Source organism: Lepidochelys olivacea, assembly GCF_965140295.1.
Source record: "Lepidochelys olivacea isolate rLepOli2 genome assembly, chromosome: 19".
Taxonomy (NCBI): domain Eukaryota; kingdom Metazoa; phylum Chordata; order Testudines; family Cheloniidae; genus Lepidochelys; species Lepidochelys olivacea.
The window spans coordinates 946,310-961,502 of NC_140429.1; the positions used below are offsets into that span (position 1 = coordinate 946,310).

General features: G+C 45.2%; 1 protein-coding gene across 4 annotated transcripts in view; it reads left to right on the forward strand.

The window, feature by feature from the left end:
- INPP5B (inositol polyphosphate-5-phosphatase B) overlaps positions 1-15,193 on the forward strand; it is a 51,919-nt gene that overhangs the window by 17,703 nt on the left and 19,023 nt on the right. The gene's annotated exons all lie outside the window — the stretch shown is intronic.

Below are 15,193 nucleotides of genomic sequence, written 5' to 3' on the forward strand. Positions count from 1 at the left end.
CACCTTTTCTGATCACTCTTGTTACAGTCTGTATGGTAACACCCACTGTTTCATGTTCTCTGTGCATATAAAATCTCCCCACTATATTTTCCACTGTATGCATCCGATGAAGTGAGCTGTAGTTCATGAAAACTTATGCTCTAATAAATTTGTTAGTCTCTAAAGTGCCACAAGTACTCCTTTTTTTTTTTTTTTTTTACGGATGCAGACTAACACGGTTGCTACTCTGAAACTTGGTGTGTTTGATTACTGGATCTGTGAAGGTAGGTGTGGTGATCCATGGGTTTCTTGTATATAGTGTGACGGGGCAAGGCCAGATGGCTATAGAAAAGTAGTGGGAGATAGATATGTTAGCTCCAGGCTAAACAAATCCCTGGTACCAAGATAAGTGAAATGGCAGCTGCTCCAGGTCAATTAAGACACCTGGGGCCAATTAAGAACTTTCCAGAAGGCAGGGAGAAGGCTAGGTTGATTGGGACACCTGAAGCCAATCAGGGGCTGGCTGAAATGAGTTAAAAGCCTCCCAGTCAGTCAGGTGGGTGTGCATGTCAGGAGCTGTGGGAGGAAGTTGCGCTGTTGGAGAGGCTGAGTAGTACACACCATATCAGGCACAAGGAAGGAGGCCCTGAGGTAAGGGTGAAGTGGAGCTTGAGGAAGTGAGGGCTGCTGTGGGGGAAGTAGCCCAGGGAATTGTACATGTCATGTTTCTAAAAGTTCAGCTACCATAACTGATACTATTAGGGTCCCTGGGCTGGAGCCCGGAATAGAGGGTGTGCGCAGGCTCCCTGATTAATCACTGAGACTGGGAGACAACAGAGACTGTGCAAGGAAGGATAACTTCTCCTCACCTCCCTCGCTGGCTTATGATGAAAATGGCTCAGTAGACTGTGACCCTTGTCTCTAGAGAAAGAAGGGTTACGTGCAGGGTCACAGTGAGCCTCTGAGGCTAGCAAAATCCGCCAGGAAACGCAGGACCCACGGAGGCAAGGACAGAGTTTTGTCATAGTAGTTGTCTGTAAGGTACCATTGTTTAAACTGATCATGGTGTCCAGGAAGTTGAGGTTAGAGTGGGAGTGTTCCAGAGAGTTTAAGGGACGGGTTTCTGAAGTTGTGGTGGAAATCTATGAGGGAGTTTGTCTTCTGTCCAGAGGATGAAAATATCATTAATGTATCTCAAGCATATCATTGGTTTTGTGGTGCATTTGTCCAGATTTGTCTCCTAGTTATCTCTGGGAGCACATTCCCCCACTCCACTCCCAACCTTTGTGTCTCCAGTGCTGGTATGTCAAAAGACCAAGTAATTTCCATTTCTTAGAGAAATCTGATAATCAGCTGGTGATCTGAACCATTATTCCTTTCTACAGAACTAGCTCATGACCTCAGGCTGAATACACTATAGCCTGGTCTACACATAGATTTTGTACTGGTCCAACTGATTAGGTTAGAGGGGGTGACTTTTTTTTTTTTTAAACTAAAATAATTATTTCATTGCAACTTACTGTGGACAATTTTACCAGTATAAAGGTGTCTTATACCAGAATAGCTTATTCCCCTTCCTGTACAAGAATAAGAACATGAGAATGGCCATACTGGGTCAGACCAAAGGTCCATCCAGCCCAGTATTCTGTCTTCCGACAGTGGCCAATGCCAGGTGCCCCAGAGGGAATGAACAGAACACGTAATCATCAAGTGATCAATTCCCTGTCACTCATTCCCAGGTATACTGATATAACTGTTACATGAATTTGCGTGTCATCCTTGCGCAGGGGCCATGCTAATCTTCTCTGTATCATTCCAATTTTTCGGACAGTTGTACTGCTTTAATTATACTGACAGACAAGGCCCTAGTCTCAGCCCATGCTGGACACACATAAGTAGGATGTGACCCTTAAAAATTATTGTATTAAATTCTCTCACCATAAAACATAAGTTATTGACACACCCTAGGTCCTCTGTCACATATATCTTCCTGTTTGGGCTTTATCTTATAAATATTGGAAATGGCAAGTCTGGTCTCATGAAGGACTTCTTGAAGGACTCAGCACCCTGAAAATCAGGTAACTTTAAATAGGGACATGACTGATGTGTCTTGAAGGAGAGTTGTGAAGATTAGTTAATGGTTGCTAAATGATTTGAAAAGGAAAAGCACCACTAGTACAAAATATTGTCTGGAATGTGTGAAGCCCATATGTGCCTGTGGATTTAACGTTGATGTTTCTGATAAGGGAGGTACTGGGAGATTAGTTCTCTGTGGTCAGTGTGAAGGTCTGTGTGTCTGTGGGGTGGAAGGCAAAGGCAAGAAGGGGAAAGATGAGAATGCTGCTCTCTGGGAACTCCAGATAGCTTGTAGGGAGATAGAAGCCAGTGAATTTCTGCGGTTGCTGTGATTGTCCCTGAGCCATGTTGGAAAGCAGTCTTTCCCTCCTAAAATGGCTACTGGGGAGAGAAAATCAGCCTTTGTCATTTTTTAAAAATAATAACCAAAGAAAAGTTCTCCTCAAGTCTGATCTGTCTGTCATTTGAAGGTGTCACAGGCAGGGGTAGTCCTCCTCCTTCTCCGTGTGCTGGCGGTCAGATAGGCCTGTGGCACTTCTAGGCTGTTTACTGTGCCCTTACATGGGTGGCCAGTGGCCACCAGGATTCTTGCAGCACTCTGTTTCTTCAGCCTGTTTCTCTTTACACTCCCAGGTGTCCCATTGCATTTCGTAGTGACTATCGAATGGCTGTGTTGGTGTTTAAAGCTTTCATCAATTGGAGGCTGTGGTTCTCTGTGACCTCAAGTTGCCAGCCATGCAGGCACGGGTTTAGGGGTATGCAGTGACTACTAGAAAAGGTGTCAACCCCAAGGGACTTGACCCCATTATCTGCAGACCTGTTGGGACCTGGCATACTCTTTCTCATTTGGCCCAAGGACTGTATGCTGCTTCTCTCTGTGGTCAGCCTTAGAGCATCCAGTCTTCTGTGACCTTCCTGTTCTACAGGGGAGTTTTGAATCTGGACTGCAGTGTCATGTTGTCCAGAATGACCTAGAGATGAGCAGTTTGTATCTTGCTGTGACTGAAAAAGCCTCAGGGAAATTGGACCTGGTTGCACTTTCCATCCTGACTGCTGTAAGATTGTGGTGGTGGTAGGGTGTCTCTAGCTGCTGGCAATCGCGAGGCCTTATCACAGGATGTCAGTCTAGCAGATTCTTCAAGGGATCCTTCCCTCCAGATAATCTTGTGGGTGGTCTTTATCCCTGATTGCTCTTCCTGTTTTTAAATTCTTGGGAGGCACTTGGATATTATGGTGATGGGGCTACATAAGTACCTAGGTAGATGATTGGAAAGTCCCTATTTACCTGATCCAACTCCCATTGACTTCAATGGAAATTAGATCTGGCCCTGTTTGTGGCTTTCTGTCTTCAGAATGAACCATGCCTATGCTAGACCTGTGGGTCCCTGCCCAAGGTCACAGTGGCTGCTTCGACTTTTGATCAAGCATCTCAGAAGCCCCTCTCATGGCTGTATCTCACCATCTGAAGATGTGGCCATTGGCAAAGCCACACTGCATGTCAGGCTGGAAAGAGAAAGCAAGGGCTATTTGTACACAGAGCCCACACAAGACATAACTAGAGGTACAATGCTCAAAGTCAGAACTGCTAGCAAATTAAGCCATTTGCGCTCTGCAGAGCATGACATGGGCAGATTGGGGCTTCTCCTTTGCCAGCATAGACTCATGTATAAAATTGTGTTTTGAAAATAATCCCTTGAGTGTAACACAACAGGGAAATGTAATTAGACATGTATAGGTCTGGGTATAGTTTTGTTTTCAGTTGCCACTGGAAGTGGGCAGAGCATTCTCTGTGCTGTGATGGAAGGTGTGACTTCCTGTTGCTACTTAGGTGGCATGTTACAAACAATGAATCCTCACAACCCTCAGTCCCCAAGATGGAGAAGCCCTGTACTAGTTTGTCCATTTGTAAAATGGAGATGTAGTGAGACAGGGAGAGACTCGGAGGCCAGAATTGGAACTTGGGCATTCACGGCTCCTATACCCATGCTCAGATCTGGGTACTTTTTTGACCAAATTCATGGATACTGAGGTTCTTGGCTTCAGAATAACTCGCATTCCTCCTTCTTTTACCTTCTCCGTTTTTCAGTTTTATATCCTCTTCTTTTTTTTGTTCCCTCGTTTACTGTAAAAATGCTGTGAATTTATTTTAGCGTGTGCTTTATCACTGGTGGGAGGAACCTGGGGATACAGAGTAGAAGAGGATGGGGAAGGGAGATCTGGAATAGCCAATCAGAGATGGTGCCTGTAAAAGTCTGAAGTTTAAAACACTTTCACTTTAAGGCTTGACAGTGGAAAGATCTTGCATATATATTTGAGAGAAGCACCTTAGTGTTGAACAGTTCACAACCACAGCTGTTTTGCAAATACATTCTTGTGGTATCTCTGAAGCATAGCAACATAGTATCTCCATTTGTGTGAATTAAAGCCCCTCAGCCGGATGCTGAATTCTCAGAGAGGGTGATTGGCCTTTGACAAAGTTGCTTTTTCAAGGCTTTCCTGTGCTGTTTTTGTCATCCAGATCTAACAGTTGCTTTCATCCCCGACCCCCGATTGGCTAATGGCAGGGGCAGTGGAGAACATGAACATACAAGATGCATATTGACTGTTTAGCTGGGCCAGGGCCTTATGTGCCCTCTGCCAGCCATGGTGCAGGAGGTGACATACAGTTAATTTATGCAGAAGGCGGTTTCTTCTGTCAGTTGGCAGGAAGGGGAGGCTGTGACTCCATCTGACTTGCATCTTAGAATTGTGCTTTGTTTGGATCAGGAGTACATACAGCCTCTGATGCAGGTACAGTCCAACTGGAACAGTTCAGCTGTTCATAGCTGCTGAGAGAGGATTTCTAAGGGGAATGCTGGTGTGCTTTATGCCACTTCATTTGCCAGCCTGGATGTGCTGCTCTAACTATGACTAACCTTGGATTTTTACTAAGCAAGTCTCACTTTTTATCCTTTGTCAGTTGGAGCTGGAGATTCCGTTTGGGTCCCCTTTGCTACACTGGTATCAGAGTAGCAGCCGTGTTAGTGTCTCTATTCGCAAAAAGCAAAGGAGTACTTGTGGCACCGTAGCGACTAACCAATTTATTTAGGCATAAGCTTTCTTGAGCTACAGCTCACTTCATTCTCCTTTTCTTTTTGCTACACTGGGCCCTTTGTAATCAAAAGGATGTGTTAGCTGAGGTCAGTATAATTGTTTGCAATTGATAAAGCTAATTTGATTTGATCTGCAGAGGTCCAAGCTTAGGATATCAAATAGATTGCTGTGGTCTGCCATGGGACAGTACTTTAAATATATCTTTACAACCTTTTAATAGGAAAGGCCTAATTAGCTGTTAAATCCATTTAGCTGCAAATCCTGTTTACAGTTTGGGCCATGCACACTCTTCTTGAACTGAGTTCACAAAGCATCTTTATTTTTGTGCCTGGTCTTATTTTAACAGTTAATTTTTTTCCTCAAGACTCTGTATGTGTTCTAGCTCATCATATCTTCAATTTCTTGCCCCATCTAGCTAGAACCATCCTTAGCTGGACTTAAAAAAATCTATCTGGCCAAACATATGGTGACGGGTTACCCCCGGGGTGCCATCTGTAACTGGGGTACCACTGAGCCTGACTGACTCGCCAGCCTGGGTTCCCTTTACTACTGTGATCCCCTGCCAAGTCCACTCCCATCTGCACCTTCACCAGCACACATACAGGTAGGTGGACACCCAGCTGCAGAAACATACAGCTGTGATCAGCTCTGCATGGGAAGGCTTCATAGAATCATAGAATATCAGGGTTGGAAGGGACCCCTGAAGGTCATCTAGTCCAACCCCCTGCTCGAAGCAGGACCAATTCCCAGTTAAATCATCCCAGCCAGGGCTTTGTCAAGCCTGACCTTAAAAACCTCTAAGGAAGGAGATTCTACCACCTCCCTAGGTAACGCATTCCAGTGTTTCACCACCCTCTTAGTGAAAAAGTTTTTCCTAATATCCAATCTAAACCTCCCCCACTGCAACTTGAGACCATTACTCCTCGTTCTGTCATCTGCTACCATTGAGAACAGTCTGGAGCCATCCTCTTTGGAACCCCCTTTCAGGTAGTTGAAAGCAGCTATCAAATCCCCCCTCATTCGTCTCTTCTGCAGGCTAAACAATCCCAGCTCCCTCAGCCTCTCCTCATAAGTCATGTGTTCTAGACCCCTAATCATTTTTGTTGCCCTTCGCTGGACTCTCTCCAATTTATCCACATCCTTCTTGTAGTGTGGAGCCCAAAACTGGACACAGTACTCCAGATGAGGCCTCACCAATGTCCAATAGAGGGGAACGATCACGTCCCTCGATCTGCTCGCTATGCCCCTACTTATACATCCCAAAATGCCATTGGCCTTCTTGGCAACAAGGGCACACTGCTGACTCATATCCAGCTTCTCGTCCACTGTCACCCCAGGTCCTTTTCCGCAGAACTGCTGCCTAGCCATTCGGTCCCTAGTCTGTAGCGGTGCATTGGATTCTTCCATCCTAAGTGCAGGACCCTGCACTTATCCTTATTGAACCTCATCAGATTTCTTTTGGCCCAATCCTCCAATTTGTCTAGGTCCTTCTGTATCCTATCCCTCCCCTCCAGCGTATCTACCACTCCTCCCAGTTTAGTATCATCTGCAAATTTGCTGAGAGTGCAATCCACACCATCCTCCAGATCATTTATGAAGATATTGAACAAAACCGGCCCCAGGACCGACCCTTGGGGCACTCCACTTGATACCGGCTGCCAACTAGACATGGAGCCATTGATCACTACCCGTTGAGCCCGACAATCTAGCCAGCTTTCTACCCACCTTATAGTGCATTCATCCAGCCCATACTTCCTTAACTTGCTGACAAGAATACTGTGGGAGACCGTGTCAAAAGCTTTGCTAAAGTCAAGAAACAATACATCCACTGCTTTCCCTTCATCCACAGAACCAGTAATCTCATCATAAAAGGCGATTAGATTAGTCAGGCATGACCTTCCCTTGGTGAATCCATGCTGGCTGTTCCTGATCACTTTCCTCTCATGCAAGTGCTTCAGGATTGATTCTTTGAGGACCTGCTCCATGATTTTTCCAGGGACTGAGGTGAGGCTGACTGGCCTGTAGTTCCCTGGATCCTCCTTCTTCCCTTTTTTAAAGATTGGCACTACATTAGCCTTTTTCCAGTCATCCGGGACTTCCCCCGTTCGCCACGAGTTTTCAAAGATAATGGCCAATGGCTCTGCAATCACAGCCGCCAATTCCTTCAGCACTCTCGGATGCAACTCGTCTGGCCCCATGGACTTGTGCACGTCCAGCTTTTCTAAATAGTCCCTAACCACCTCTATCTCCACAGAGGGCTGGCCATCTCTTCCCCATTTTGTGATGCCCAGCGCAGCAGTCTGGGAGCTGACCTTGTTAGTGAAAACAGAGGCAAAAAAAGCATTGAGTACATTAGCTTTTTCCACATCCTCTGTCACTAGGTTGCCTCCCTCATTCAGTAAGGGGCCCACACTTTCCTTGGCTTTCTTCTTGTTGCCAACATACCTGAAGAAACCCTTCTTGTTACTCTTGACATCTCTTGCTAGCTGCAGCTCCAGGTGCTATTTGGCCCTCCTGATATCATTCCTACATGCCCAAGCAATATTTTTATACTCTTCCCTAAGGAACTGTCCAGTTACTCAAGTGCACATACCCCCTCTGGAGGGTAAACCCAAAATTATACCATCTTGCGCTGCATAGAGATCTGTACAGTGTAAGCTCATGAAATTCGCCCCCTCCGTCAATGTGGAGAGGAATATACATGGCTTTCTGCCTCCAGTTATAATTCCCACACACTGCTTTTAGACAAAACAAAAATAAGTTTATTAATTACAAAAGAGACATTTTAAGTGATTATAAGAGATAGCAAACAGATCAAAGCAGGTTACTTAGCAAATAAACAAAAACACAATCTAAACTTAATATACTAAAGAGATTGGATATGCATAGCAACTTCTCACCCTAAATGATGATTTAAGCCATTTACAGGGATTCTTAAGGGGCCAGCTGTCCTTGCTTGAAGCTTAAAAACCCCAGGTATTCCTTTCACAGGCTAGAAATCCCTCTAGCCTCGGTCCATCCTTTCTCCCCCAGTCCAGTCCTTGTTCCTCGGGTGTTTCCAAGAGTCTCTTTGGGTGGGGAGTCAGTGAAGAACCACAATGATGTCACTCCCCTGCCTTAGATAGCTTTTGCATATGGCGGGAACCCATTGTCTCCCAGCTTGGTTCCCACGCCTGGTCAGTGGAAGAACACTGGTATTCCAAGATGGAGTCCAGCACCAGGTGACTTGATCATATGTCCCTATAGGGTCACAGCAGCCATGACTCAGAAGCTAATTGTAGCCTCCTCAGGAAGGCTCCCCGGTGGGAGATTAGCTTCTTCTAAGACCTAGTGTTCTCCCTAATGCGTTCCCCAGGTGTAAAACACATTTGTAATAGATAAATAGACAATATTCCTAACTTCAGATACCAAAATGATACAAATAGGATAATCATATTCAGTAGATCATCATCTTTTCGATGCTATCTCACATGACCTGTCTTGCGTAAAATACATCACAGTTATGCCATACTTATATAATAATAACATCTCTATTAAGAATATCGGGTGTAGTGTCACACAAACTAAATTGATTTGATGAAAGGAAACAAAGTTCCCAAGGATAGAGGCTCTTTCTGCCTTTTGGTTACAGAAGTTACAGGTTGAAAGGTCCATTAAGTAGGTAATTTGGTTCATGCCCCTTTTCCAACAACTTGGGGCCAGTCCAAGGTTGTTCTCCTCTCTGACAAGGATGGACTTAGGATGGGAGGGAGAAGCAGCTTCTAAATTATATTTCTCATACTTTTTACCCCTGTATGGCGTTCTGTGCACACAGGTTGCTCACTCACTCAGGAGATCCTCATACGCTGATATCAGGAAAGATAATAATAATAATACAGGCTACCGTAAGTGACTTCCTTGACGTTTTCAACCTCTGCTACCATCTCCTGGCCCCTTATCCACTTCAGATAGCAGCTCTGGAAGCAGCATTCACCATGCACCTGTGAGTTCAGGCTGCTAGCTCTTTTGCCATTTGTGGCATTAATGCTGTTTCACCTGATGGCAGGTGGGGTGGACTCTGTTTGGGCAACTCTGCAAGTTGTGTCTTTCCCAGCCTGAGGATGACCGTGACAGTTGGGTAGAGACGATTGCCCGCTAGGGATGTGTCATAAATAGAAAGGGAAGGGTAAACCCCTTTGAAATCCCTCCTGGCCAGGGGAAAGCTCCTCTCACCTGTAAAGGGTTAAGAAGCTAAAGGTAACCTCGCTGGCACCTGACCAAAATGACCAATGAGGAGACAAGATACTTTCAAAAGCTGGGAGGAGGGAGAGAAACAAAGGGTCTGTGTCTGTCTGTATGCTGGTTTCTGCCAGGGATAGACCAGGAATGGAGCCTTAGAACTTTTAGTAAGTAATCTAGCTAGGTATGTGTTAGATTATGATTTCTTTAAATGGCTGAGAAAAGAATTGTGCTGAATAGAATAACTATTTCTGTCTGTGTATCTTTTTTGTAACTTAAGGTTTTGCCTAGAGGGGTTCTCTATGTTTTTGAATCTAATTACCCTGTAAGATATCTACCATCCTGATTTTACAGGGGGATTTCTTTATTTCTATTTACTTCTATTTTTCATTAAAAGTCTTCTTGTAAGAAACTGAATGCTTTTTCATTGTTCTCAGATCCAAGGGTTTGGGTCTGTGGTCACCTATGCAAATTGGTGAGGCTTTTTATCCAACATTTCCCAGGAAAAGGGGGGTGCAAGTGTTGGGAGGATTGTTCATTGTTCTTAAGATCCAAGGGTCTGGGTCTGTAGTCACCTAGGCAAATTGGTGAGGCTTTTTACCAAACCTTGTCCAGGAAGTGGGGTGCAAGGTTTTGGGAAGTATTTTGGGGGGAAGGACGCGTCCAAACAGCTCTTCCCCAGTAACCAGTATTAGTTTGGTGGTGGTAGCGGCCAGTCCAAGGATAACGGGTGTAATATTTTGTACCTTGGGGAAGTTTTGACCTAAGCTGGTAAAGATAAGCTTAGGAGGTTTTTCATGCAGGTCTCCACATCTGTACCCTAGAGTTCAGAGTGGGGGAGGAACCGTGACAGGATGTAAGCCCAGGCTGACTCTTGAGCCCCTCTTGGGATGGATTTCAGGGCCTAACCCAGAATACTTGCGGAGTCCCAGGCAACACCTAATTGCTTAATGACTACGCTAATGCTTGCAGAGAACTTTCGTAGAACTACCCCTGAGACGGTGCAGAGTTGCTGCAGGTTGGGACAGGATGTTTGGAAGCAGTGAATTAATTTTCATTAGTATTTCAACTTATTTCAAGACTGAAGTATATCTTGTTTGTTCAGTGTAATATGATGCTGCAGCCTCTAGATCTATCTCGCTCTGCTTTGGCTTTATAATGGTTAAAAAGCCTCCGGCAGGTTTGGCAGGCCCCAAAATTTGACTTGCCTTTTTTTGTTTCCTGTATATTCAGAACCCATGTGGAGAGAATAATCACACCTGCTTAATGAGGAGATCTGTGTGGCTCCTTAGCACATTAGATTTTGGGACCTTTTGGCTCCATCTACTTCCACCCCCGAGGCAAGAGCAGGATTGTTCCTGGGCTCCTTGCAGCAGATGCTCCAGTGTTTTCTGTCTAGCTTCAAATGTGATAAAATGCCTTGGATTGTGTTTAAAAAATCCCAAATGGGTGGATGCACCATGGGTCTAGGTTGGTCTGATTTGAGGCAAAACCGATGAGGGAGGTGCTCCCTGGGCAAGCTGCTAATTATCATTCTGGGTCTATACGTCGCAATAATTTCCTAATAAAATAGTTGCTATGCCAGTCCCCTTTGCCTGTCTGGTTTGGCATGTGGCCTAACGAGGAAGAATCCACTGGAGGTGGATAAAGGAAAACAGCCCCCTACTCCAAGCTGCTGTAGTGTGCAGCGGACTCCACTCCCTCAGAAGCCTTGGCGTTTGCACAGCTCTCTCTGTAAGTAAAAAAAGCACTCTTCAGAACGGGAGCTGATATCCAAGGAACTCAGCCTTGCTCAGCAGAACAGTGGTGCTGATATGGCTTCCATATTCATGGGTCTCAACGTGGTTTTTTGGCATTCCTGCCATAAGACTCTGGGTATGGTTGTGTTTAGAGAGAGTGAGCGATCACCTTGCTCCTCAGTGAAGTTCATCAATTTATGGGGGAAAGGTAGCAGCTGTTCAATTCCCGTGTCTCCTCAAAAAGAAAAGGAGTACTTGTGGCACCTTAGAGACTAACCAATTTATTTGAGCATGAGCTTTCGTGAGCTACAAGCTCATGCTCAAATAAATTGGTTAGTCTCTAAGGTGCCACAAGTACTCCTTTTCTTTTTGCGAATACAGACTAACACGGCTGTTACTCTGAAACGTGTCTCCTCACAATCCCAGAGGCCGGTACAGAAGTGGCAGTTTTATGCCAGATCTCAGGAATTCCTTTTTTCTGGATTAGAGCCCAGCATTCAAAGGAAGGCTTAGTTTATTTCAGGGAAACAAGGGCAGCAGAATAGAGATTGGAAGTACTCGTTGCTTTAGCCTGCTCACCTGAGCCTATGTCTACATTACTGCCTATGTCTGCAAAATGTATGTGGCTCAGGGGTGTGAATATTCCACCACCCTGACTGACATAAATTACGCTGACATAAGCAGTCATGTGCACAGTGCTATGTTGGTGGGAGATGTAGCTCTCCCGCTGACCTAGCTTATGCCTAAGGCTACGATTTGGTCATGGAGGTCGCAGAAGTCATGGAATCCAGGACTTCTTCAGACCTCTGTGACTTCAGCCTGCAGCAACTGGGAGCTGCAGGCTAGCCCCACCTTCCCTGGTAGCCAGGAGCTACGGGGTACCCCCTGCTGCCTGGAGTGGCAGGGGTCCCCCACAGGTCCCGTCGTGCGTGTGGGGGGAATTCCCCAGAGCTCCCTAGTCCCCACGGTTGATGGGGACCCCTGGAGCTCCCCAGCTGCCACAGGCGGGGGTCCCTCCCAGCCATGGGTCAGGGGCCACAGCTCCCAGCCACAGCAGGGCAGCGTGCTGAACCCTCCTCCCTCCCCCTTTTTGTCATGGATATTTTTAGTGAAAGTCAGGGACAGGTCACGGCTTCCGTCACTTTTTTTTAATTGCCTGTGACCTGTCCCTGACTTTTACAAAAAATGTCCATGACAAAATCGTAGCCTTGCTTATGCCGCGTGGGGGGTGTGTTTGTGTGTGTTTTTTTTACGCCAGTGGGAGAAGACTCTTCCATTGGCATAGAGCGTCTTCACCACGTGTGCCGCAGTGGCGCAGCCCTGTAAGTGTAGATGTGCCCTGCGGTTGGAGCTTCGTGGATGAACGCTTGTTGCTGAGACTCTATGGAAGCAGAAATTTCTGTTGCTGCAAAGCAGCACCAGTGATTTGCGTGTCGGAATTGACTTGGGTCTGCTGTGTAAAAAGCGACTGTTTCTATATGACAGGTCTCCTGTCTTCTGGTGCTATTTTTAGTTTCAATTCCAATTTCTTCTTAAACTTGTGGGACTTTCTACACAAGCACATTCAAATGCCTGCTCAGGAAACATGATCCATGTACCAGCTGGGTGAACCCCCAGGGAAAGCTGGAATTGGTTACATCACATCTGGAGCTAGACACCTCCTTGTTAGTGCAGACATAGACAAGAAAGAAGCACTAGTATTTGTCCATCTCAATCCATTGCTGCTTCCAGGAGCAGTGACCCCAGTTCCAACCCTACTTTGGATTTGTGAGCTATAATGAGTTTTGATCCTCATGCTCTTAGAGTTGACCTCCAATAAATCCTCCTGTGAAATTTTTATTCTCCTTCTATGGGCAGAAGGAAGTTTCCCAAGCTGAGGGAACAACTGTTTCTAGTCTGAATCTTCGGGTAAAGTATGTTAAAAATTCTGTATCTAGTTTCAACTGCTGGCCTAGAGAGAATTTGGTAGAAGTGATAAAATCTTCAGCTTTGCTGTCTCGTCATTGCAGTACAGAAGAGCTCAGCTCGGTGTTTCAGTAAACAGAACTGTTCTGTCCAGCTTCATTTGTTAGATTTGTAATCTCAGAAACAAACTCTCTTCATTATCTGTAGGTTTGTGTACTAGGCGGAGTAAGCTGGAAACTGCTGTTTCATAGAATCATAGAAATGTCGGGCTGAAAGGGCCCTCAAGAGGTCATCTAGTCTAGCCTCCTGTAGGCAGGACCAAGTAAACCTAGACCATTCCTGAGAGGTGTTTGTCTAAACTGTTCTTAGAAACCTTAACCTCCCTTGAAATCCTATTCCAGTACTTAACTATCCTTTACAGTTAGAAAGTTTTTCCTGTAACTATCCTAAATCTCCCTTGCAGCATATTAAGCTGATTACTTCTTGTCCTACCTTCAGTAGACAGGGACAGTTGATCCCCATTCTCTTTATAACCCCGTAACATATTTGAAGACTGTTAACAGGTCCTTCTTTAGTCTTCTTTACTAAAGACTAAACATGCCCAGTTTTTTAATCCGTTCCTCAGAGGTCAGGTTTTTTAACCTTTTCTCATTTTCATAGCTCTTCTCCAGACTCTCTCCAGTTTGTCCACATCTATCATAAAGTGTCGTACCCAAAACTGAACACAATTGAGGCCTCCAGCTGAGGCCTCATCAGTGCTGAGTAGAGCAGAACAATGACCTCCTGTGTTTTACAGATGACCACTCTTGTTAACACACCTCAGGATGATATTAAGTCTCTTTTTGTAACTGCCTAATACTGTTGGTTTATAATCAGTTTGTCATCCCCTGTAACCCCACAAATCCTTTTTAGCAATACTACTGCCTAACCCAGTTATTTCCCATTTTGTAGTTATGCATTTGATTTTTCCCACCAAAGTGTAGTATTTTGCACTTGTCTTTATTGAGTTTCATCTTGTTGATTTCAGACCAATTCTCCGATTTGTCAAGGTCATTTTGAATTCTAATAGTATGCTACAGAGAGCTTGCAACTGCTCCCAGCTAGGTGTTATCCACAGTTTTTAAGGATACTTTCCCTTCCTTTTTTCCAAGTTATTAATAAAAATGTTGAATAGTATGGAACGCAGGGCAGACCCTTGGGGTACCCCACTAAAGTTCCCCCCAGTCTGACAATGAAACATTAATAACTACTCTTTGAGTATGGGTTTTCAACCCATTGTGCACCCATCTTGTAATAACTTCCCTAGTTTGCTTATGAGAATGTCATGTGGGCCTGTGTCAAAATATCAAGATATTTGTGTATCTGCGGTAAAAAAACAAACAGAAAAAAACTCAGCCCCACAATTAAATAGTTATTTTGACACCTGTAAGTATGGAACTTGGTCACTGGAGAGGAATGCAAAATGATCTATTGCAAAACAATGATTTGTTTAGTGTATGAGTTAAATTTGCACAGTGGCTGGTACTTTATTGAGAAGTGCACCTTGTATCAAGGCTGAGATCTGGCACTTATCATGTTGCTTATGCTGAAGTGGGGCTGGCTTTCCACCAAGGACTCTGCACTGAGCTGGATCAGGGTGGGGACAGACTGATGTGACTAGTGAGTTGCTCTTTGTTATGGATATTTCAGCAGACACATGGAAGCCCTGGAAGTGAGATGTGTGTTTCTCTTTCCTTTCTCTTTATTTCTTTCCTGGCTTTGGACTTGGCAAGGGCTCATTACGCATGTATGTTCTGAAGGAGGGATTGGGCAATGTTGGGAGTGCAGAGGCCTTATATTGGGACCTAGAGATAATGGGTAGCCCTCTGACAGAGCAAGCTAGTGACGAGGCACTTGCTCAGGAGGAAACAAATTGGTACCAATGAGAGCAAAGGTGCATCAGTTATCAGCTCCTCAAGGTTCCTTTTCTGCACCATCTGATTGTTATAAACAGGCCAGTTGTGTGGCCTGATTGCCTTGTAGGAGTTTTAAACAAGGAGCTTGAGCAGTTTTTCTCTGTACTGCAGTGGTCCCCAAACTTTTTACCTCGTGTGACCCCCATCCCCACTGCCGAGCCGGGGTCGGGAGTGGGACTGTGGCTCTGGTAGGTGGGGACATGGACAGGGGTAAGGGGGATGAGACTG